This window comes from Homalodisca vitripennis, unplaced genomic scaffold, assembly GCF_021130785.1.
Source record: "Homalodisca vitripennis isolate AUS2020 unplaced genomic scaffold, UT_GWSS_2.1 ScUCBcl_4513;HRSCAF=10725, whole genome shotgun sequence".
Lineage (NCBI taxonomy): Eukaryota > Metazoa > Arthropoda > Insecta > Hemiptera > Cicadellidae > Homalodisca > Homalodisca vitripennis.
The window spans coordinates 21,071-30,623 of record NW_025780619.1 but is presented as its reverse complement, the minus strand read 5'-3'; positions in this window follow the sequence as shown (position 1 = coordinate 30,623).

Sequence of the window (9,553 nt, the reverse complement as noted above, 5' to 3'; positions counted from 1 at the left end):
TTTTAGTATTGGTTGTATCATGTACCTGTAAATTGGCTTATTTTGAAGCTGTGGTAAAAATGGTTAATTGATCGATGTACTCAAAGCCAATACAGATTTCTATTTTCATTTATCCATTATTGTAAATGGTTAGCAGGAAACTGTATTTACTTGTATTGTAATATTAAATTATTTATAGGTATTGAAATTCAATATTAGTATATTGGAGTCAATAGTAATTTCTTAATAATCTTAATGTTGCTGCAACCTAGAACCACGGTCATCACATATGTATCACATTCATGCTTGTTCTTGGATAATGTTTTATGTAAATGGTGTGGTAGACAATGAAATATGCCCCATTCTTAATGATTATGCAAATGTTGAGCTTAGTTTCCATTTCAACCTTTTGCTTATTGCAGCGTCTTAAACCTGATACGTCAAAGACTTGACTCCTTCTAAAGAAGTCCAACAAGAATATGGGACAAACTCTTTGCAACAGAGACCTAGAACACAAAAGAGGTCTGACCGTTTTACTCAGCAGCTATCTAGATGAAGACGTTTTCTCATTGTTCCATCAGCTGCACAATTGAGTGCACTGAGATATTTTAGACACGATCTCAATTCATCATACTTTCCACTTATAAAAGAAACATATGTTTTATTGTTGTTTCCTCAAGAGATAAAGATGCCAGCTGGTCTAAAGGCAATACTACAACTGTTACAGAAAACTCTTTTAGTATATGACTGAGTTTTCTATCATTAGGAAGATAAAATTAAAATGTTTATAAATTTAGTCAGCTAAGGAATGACCACTCAGTTAGAGAGGGATTACTTTTATATGTCAATATTGCTACTATAGTACGAGACATATCAATTCAAGACTGGGATGTGGAACAGTGTTGCCAACTGTAACGAAAGAATAACTAGTGATTGGATAATCTATAGAATTCAACAATCGAGCGATCGTTATTGCTCATCTATCTTCCTCAATCAGACCTTCACAACTTAAATTAACACGTGTTTACACACTAAGACATAGAACGAAAGCAAAACATAATAATATAATAACGTGCAGAATAATCAAACGGCGAAGAACAAAACTGATGTAAACAACCGAAACAAAGAGAGACATTGTTGCGTCACCTCATATTAACCCTTTGAGTGCCAACGTCCGATTTTACCGGACGACAAAAGTTGGCCGAAAAGTGCCGACGTCCGATTTTACCGGACGACAAAAGTTGGCCGAAAAGTGCCGACGTCCGATTTTACCGGACGACAAAAGTTGGCCAAAAAGTGCCGACGTCCGATTTTAACCGGACGTTCGGGAAAAAGTCACTAAAAATTTTTAACCTTTAATATTTTTAAATAATATCACAATTGAAATGTTTGTGAAGAATCGTTCTTTTCAAAATAAATTGTTTATAGTACACTTCCGATCAAACTTTAAATTATGAAACTCACATATAAAAATTTTTGGTTGCCATAGCTACCAGAAACAATGTGACAATAGTTTCTTAACCCATTAGTGCCCAGTGCCCACTTTTGTGGGCGCTGCATTTTAAAATACGTCACAATACACTAAAAATTTATCGAGGGAAATTTGGTGCTGGAATATGTCTGGTTGGCCACTCTGCACTCACTAAAGCACCTGGTGTACTGTAGTTGGCAGTTGTTTACAAATGACAGCTCTGTTTTGTTGTGTATTCTAACCTCAATGGATCAAAACAACTGGTAAGTAATACTATAATATTTCAAATACAATCTTATAAAATCATAATGTTATGTTTGCTTTTACATAGACTTAAACTAATATGTTTTTATAGTTTAGCCCTTAAATTCAAATAATTGTAAGAATAATTTGTAGTTAAAGTGAACTGCCCACTTTTGTTGGCAGTGGGCACAAGAGAGTAGGGGTATTTTTTCATCAATCTGCCAACATATGTTGGCACTGGGCATATATGCTGGTGGTGTTTTATTATTATTTAATGGTATATAACATGAATCAAACTGGTAAAATTATGATTCACTGGGTAGTAAAAATAGAGGCCTATGTAACTGTAAAAATGTGATTCATTTATTTTTTTTAATACGTAAAACTAAGATTGATCAGTGGGTTTTGAGTTCTTTGAATTCAAGACTATTGTTTTGCATGATATAAATTTATGGTTGATATGTAATATTTTTGCTCCTTTACAGGTTAAACGTTGAAGAAGTCACTGCCTTATTCGATGAAGTCGACTTTCTGGAGGCTGATGTTTTTATTCAACCGCCTGAAAACCCTCTATTGAGTGATGAGTTTAGCGGTGACGATGGCGACACCGACTTCACTCACTTCACAGGAAATCAACTGCGTGGAGCCGCAGAGTTAAAGGCAAAACAGTTCACAAATGATGGTATTGTACAAGTAGATGTATGTACAGAACAAGACATAGTTGATAACAATCTAAGCGGCGAGTCTTCATTACCTATAACTGTAATTCCGAAAGCAACTGTGTCTACATTTAAATCGCTACAATCAGACTCTTTACAAAGACAATACATACCTACAGAACCAAGCACTTCTCAATCTTTACAAGTGAACAATATAAATCAATCACAATACCTTCCATCTCAGTCGCTCCCAAGTTTGAAAAGAAAAATTAAAACAAAACCGAGTTCCCACAAGTCAAATGCAAGAAAAAAGACAAAAACAGATAAACAAAGAACATGGAATAATGTTGACATTCCTAATAAGCCTGAGAGGGAATTTGAAAGGCCTTCGTGGCTCGAAAAAGATTTCACTCCAACAGAAATGTTTGAAAAACTTTTAACTAATGAGATTATCGAACATGTTGTTGAGAGTACTAATATTTATGCCTTGCAAAGTGGTAATGAATCTTTTAATGTTTCAATAGAAGAAATGCGCATATTCATGGCAATATTGTTTCTGAGTGGATATTGTATTGTACCACGGAAGAGGATGTACTGGGAATTATCTCCGGACACTCATCATGACACTGTGTCAAAAGCTATGAGCAGAAACAAGTTTGAAGAGATTCTTCGATATTTTCATGTCTGTGATAATGCAAATTTAGATGTCTCAGATAAATTTGCCAAAATACGTCCTTTGTGGAATATGTTGAATGAACGATGGCTTCAAGCTTACCCTGGCGATGCAAATATAAGCATCGACGAATCAATGGTTCCATACTTTGGACGACATGGTGCTAAACAGCATATACACGGGAAACCTATACGGTTTGGGTACAAAGTTTGGTGTGTATGTACCCGCCTGGGGTATTTGATTCAGGCTGAACCATACCAAGGTAAGAAAACAGGTAACACCATCCCTGAAATTGGAGTGGGTGGTTCAGTTTGTAATAGATATCCTTAGTGAGCTGCCTCAAAACAAGACATACAGTATTTATATGGATAACTTTTTTACCTCTTTAAAACTACTAGATTATTTGTCAGAAAAGGGGCACGATGCTACAGGCACAATAAAGGCTAACCGAGTTGAAAATGCCCCACTCAAGGAAGCAACTGTTTTGAAAAAGGAATCACGAGGTTCATACGATCAACTTACTGAACAAAAAACAGGTATCACCTTGGTAAAGGTATAATGACAACAATGTTGTAACTGTTGCTTCAACAAGATGTGGCGTACAGCCCATGGGTAAGGCCAAGAGATGGTGTCGTGTGGCAAAGCGTCAAGTTGATGTTCAACAGCCTGCCTGTATCATAAATTACAACACTTACATGGGTGGGGTTGATCAACTTGACCAGAATATATCAACCTATAGAATTGGCATTAGAAATCGGAAATGGTATTGGGCACTTCTAGCGTACCTTTTAAATGCTACAATGAATAATGCTTGGCAATTATACAGGCTCACCCCAAAAGGAAGAGAAGATCCCAAAGACCTACTGTCCTTTATAAGACATATTGTGCAGACATACTTCCAGAAATATACCCCACAACGTCAGAGAGCTTCCCGTGTGTCTGTCACTGGAAAAGAACGGGTTGAAGAAAGTGTGCGGCTTTCCAACAGTCTTCATGTCCTGGAAACTAACCCGACACAAATACGATGTGGCCTCTGTAGAAAGAACACATGGAAAAAAGTGTAAACAGTGTCTTGTTGGATGTCATATATAAAATGCTTTGAAAACTTTCACTCCTGAACTTGACAACATGTGTATGTAAATAGTCCTGCCATTTGTAACATTTTTTAATTTTTCTTAATCCTTAATGGTTTTTATATATTTTGTAATAAAATAAACAGAATATATGATACAATTGTAGTGGTTATTTACCTAACCTAAACCACTAACTCTGTATTTTTTAACAATTGCTTAATAACTTTGACCCTACCCATGTATGCCCAGTGCCCACATTTGTTGGCACCTCATAATATAGCATTTAAGTATATACTGAGCCTAATACACATATATTTGGTGTTTATAGGACTAATTTGTTACAATATTAAAGAAAAATCTAAATCTGATAAAAAAAAGTTCCTGGGCACTAATGGGTTAAAAGTTGTATAACTTACTCATTATTGAAGATAATATTATAAATTTTTCAAGATTTACAGACAACTGCATACACTTTCCAGTGATATGGACTAAGAAAAGGATATGCATTTTTTTTGTCATAATAATTTGGTTGAAAAATGAAATTAAAAATTATTTTTGAATTTTTTTTAGGTAAGTCCATTTTTTGGTATTCCTAAATTTAGTGTTATGGTAACTTTGTTATTTTATGTTAATTAAACAGAGTTTTCAGAGAAAAATAAAAAAAGAATCATGTTGATAGCTTCTTAAATAATCGAACTGTGAATTTTTTTACTAAAGCCTTGCAAAATGCCTGAAAAAGGGCTGACACTTTTCAGTATACCCACTCAAAAAATACTTGGCACTCAAAGGGTTAAGAATCAGCTGATATGAAATTTTGGCAACGCCACAAGGTGAGGGGGGAAGGGGGGTGCAGTAACTGCCCATACGGCCAGGCTTGCTTTGATGTGTCTCACTATAGTAATGAACAAGGATGAACAATGAAACTATGTTTTATAAAAGAATCTGTGTTCTTTTATTGTCAGAGTACAACACAAATCACTGGACGTAAACACACTTCAAAATGAGTATAATATTTTTGCAACATTTAAGTACTAAAGGGGTTAAAGAAACATAAAAAAGTGTTAAGTATATTACGAAATTAAATGATCATGTCTCATTGTTCTTAGGAACACAGGTAAAAAAGATTAACTTATTTTCACAAGGAATTTTAAAAATGTTTTTCCACATGAACATTTGCAATTAAACTAAGTACCGCAATAATGTTGTATTCTTTCGCATTGTTTAGAATTTATTTAAAATACAAAAGAATTTATAGATTATTTTAAACATATTTATAAATATTAGTTTCAAAATGTCAAATTTAAATTTAAACTTCTTAAACTCTATGATACAAGCAACTCTAGTAACTAAAACTGAACTCACGATTAATTATGTATCTATCATGTAATGATACAAAATCATTATCATCATTTTACTTAATTATTTGTTACATATAATTGTGTATCATGGTTGTCATCAAAAAATTTGTACAACCTCTTATTATTATTATCTACTAGGATTTAATATGAAAGCACAGTAATTCAAATGTATTTTATATGTGCAAAATAATTCGTGGCTGTGATTTGTTGTTAAGTATTATTTTATTTGTTTGTCTAAACTAATTACGGACTACAGTTAAAAAACCAAACTGTAAATAATTTCCCAATACTCATATTTAATTTCCAGAATGAAAATTTTCTTTGATTTTAGGTGATTCTTAACTGTAGACCCTTGTTTTGTTGAATTGGATGAATGGTTTACCATCAATACCTGTAAAATGTTCAGTTTTTAGTGTAATGATAAAAAGTAATTTTTGTTTTATATACTTAACTTAGAAACAGTTACTATAATTAATTAGTGTATAACTATTACAATACAAAACATTAGGTTAAATACAATCATATTAGGTTAAAATGCATTAATGTTAGATGTGTATAAGGTAAGAACATTATTTGAGTTAATAATTCGGCAAAGACAAAGAAACTTAAAGTACCCAGTAAAATATTGTATTTGGAAAATATTCTAATGACTTCGAAAGACACTTTCACCTCATTTAACTTCTGGGTTTATTAAATTAACACTTCTGGTTTACCATGTTACAAAATATACATTGTCTTATTGATCAATGGGAAATTATTCTAATCCAAGGAATAATTAGTTGTGATTCTAAATGACCTGATGTAAAGACCACTACCAGTTCTTCACCAACTCTGACGGTAACTACGTTCAAGATAAGAGTGGGGAAAGAATACTGTGGAAGAATAACACGATTTCGGAAATTTGTCATCGTTTTTTTATTACTAAAATGTGTTATAACACTTTGTAACATATAACGATGGCCAATTTCCAAAATCCTGTTATCTTTCCAAACCTTTTAAACCGTCAATAACAAACTTTAAACAAAGAATACTGTGAAATTATGCTTATCATAACTAGCAGGATGCACCTTTAAGGATAATTTGGACACCTTGGTCATCAAATCCATTTGATTAAAAATAAAATTAGCTTTGAAAATGTTTAGATGGCACTTACCCATCTGACACGCCTTTTACAAGTAATTATTAAAAAATACCAGTACATTAATAGAAGTATCCAAATAGTAAATTTTCGAGTTAAGACAAGTTGACAAATACTTGCAATTCCAAATACTTCAAACCGACAATCCAATATTGTCCATTTTATACTAAAGAAAGAATGTGCAAATACTTTAAAAATGATTTCAACAACAGCACAACCTATAGTCAAAACAACTTGTTGAAAATTGAAGTTTTAAAAGTGGATTTGTTTTAACCCTCCGAGCGCTTTTTCGTCGCGGGCGCGACTAATTAATGCCTATTATAACGGCCAAAGTCGCGCCCACGACTATACAACAGCACTTTGTATTATATTCAAATTAAAATGGCAGCAAAATAGTCAAAATCGGTATCATTTGAAAGATGAAGATTTATTGTAGTACATATAATCGCAACAATGCATAATTGTGGAGGCAGTGCATGACGATACGATACAACTGCGTAATGCTGACAGCTGACTGCAGTGTTGCGTGAATTTTCAAACTTGGATCGTGATGCTTTGGAACATTCTAATGAAATTCGGGATGTTTTAGATGAATATGTATCTAGTGAAAACGATGCAAGTGACATTGAAGCTCCTGATATACCTTCAGACATTTCACTTCGTGATTTTTCAAGTGGCATTGGTGAAGAGTACGAACCGGACCCTAATGAACCTTGAAGCTAGGGTCAAATTACGCTGGTGCACAGTTTGCTAAATCAAAAAAAAGAGGCCGAAGCAGATTTTGGTTCCCTGGCTGTAATACAGGTGTGCACAGGGAATGTTTCCACTTATTAGAACATTTCTGGAGACCCCTTAGGCCTGAGAGAAAAAGAAAGGCATCACAAAGCAGACACTCAGAGTAAACACGGAGAAAAATTGTGTATATACTTGTGATTTTTTCAATTTTATAGTTTGGTTTTTAGTTTAAATATAAAAAGTGTATATATTTGTAAAACTTATTAAATTTGGAATAAAATGGCTATTTTGAAACTGTTTTTTTTTGTACATAGTGAAATCTTGCGTAGTGGATGTTTGGACATGACAAAATTGTGAAAATTTTATTTCACTTCGGAGGGCTACATACTTGAACAGACAGAGGGCAAGTACAATACTGTTATACTTCTTTTGTTCCTTATCGTTTTTTTTGAAAACATTGATATATAACATGAACTATTTAATTACAAAATTGTATTTTATACAGTGTTTTAAAAAGAGATCTGTAAACACGCCAAAAAAGCTGTGGCACTAAGGGAGTGGATATGTTGCACTCGGAGGGTTAATATTGGTTTTTCACACAGAAAAACTATTATGGCAGTTTACAAATCGGCAACACGCAGTGGACTCTAGGCCACTTTAACAGATCTGTTTCCTGTTGTGATTAAACAGTGGAGATGAGAATATTTAGAATTGGCACATCAGTAAAATAAACTAACATCTTACACATGTTTGTTCTGCATGTTACTTTGGTCTCCAAATAAATTGTTCCACCTACACCTCCCTGAGGTAATTTTGAGGTATGTAACATTGATTTGCACAATTTGCCCTATATTATTTATACAGCAATTTGACAATTTGACACTTATTGGAATTAAAAAATATAAACTTTCACCATCATTACTGGAGGTATATGTTGGAGAAGGCATAATTGACAACTGTCAAAGTTTCGAGAACAAATTTACAACATAAGGAAAAATACATAATAGCTCGTGTACTTAAATGAATATAGTCAACAAATTGGTTATTTCCCGTGCATGTGGTTTACAGTAAAATGTTAATTACATAAACCCACTTGAATCTATTTTAATTTTTATTCCAAATACAATAATTTACTTCATTTTGTAACTAACTTAAAATCTGACTTGTTTGATCACTCAAAATATGTTTGTAAAAGAGAACTTACATCTATAAAAATAATTAAACAACGAAGTTGATAAAATGAACTAAAAGTAAACAATAAATACAGTACTTAAATCTTTACTCATAAATGGCTGATAAAAATGTAAATAAAATACGGAAAATGAGTTTTAAGCTACTTACATTTTATTACATTAGGACAAAATGCAAGTTAAAAACAAAAATCATTTGAATTGACCAAATTAACATTAAACTTAAGCTTGTATATAATATTAACTTACTCTCTGACATAGTTAAATCCACATAGTAAAATTGTCACATAATATAATTAGTATTCCATATATAAAAATTAAAATAAAATTACAGTTTTTTTATCCTCTTGTGTATTCTTTAATTAAGTGTCTTGATATGTCAATACATCACAAACAATATCTATCTTTTCAAAGGAGCAGCAGGTGGGTCCAGGAAATAACAAAGTGTATTTTAGGATGCATAGATGCAGCTTTACATCTGAAATTGCAAATAACAAAATTAAACAATAAAACAACAAAAGTTCTAAAATTAACTTAGTTTAAAACAATAATTATAATTTATTTTCAACTGGTGACTACAGAGTGTCATTTTGTATGATATTTCATAATTTCAAAACAACCAGATAGTAATAAAATGTTATGATGAATACTCTCAGGTTAAGCTATATGTCGACAATACTGTATTTTGTTTTATCTTCTTTTTCGTGTTTTAATTTCAGACCACCATCAATATTTTATTATCTCCAGTGCTCCATCTGTTATTTGTATGTATATCCAGTAGCATATTTGCACTAGAAATTATTTTTTAATCTACACAAAGGAATAAAAAGGGTACAATAAAAAGCTTTCTACATCAATACAAAAATGCTATGACATTTAAATTTACCCATTTTTAATTTAAACTATGATATTTGAAAAGAACAAAATTATTTGTATTCTTTGTTTTATTTACTTTTATATATAATCTGTCAAAAACAATATTTACACGGAGGCCAATAATGTTTTCACTAAAATGTTTGAAAACAATCCTGAAA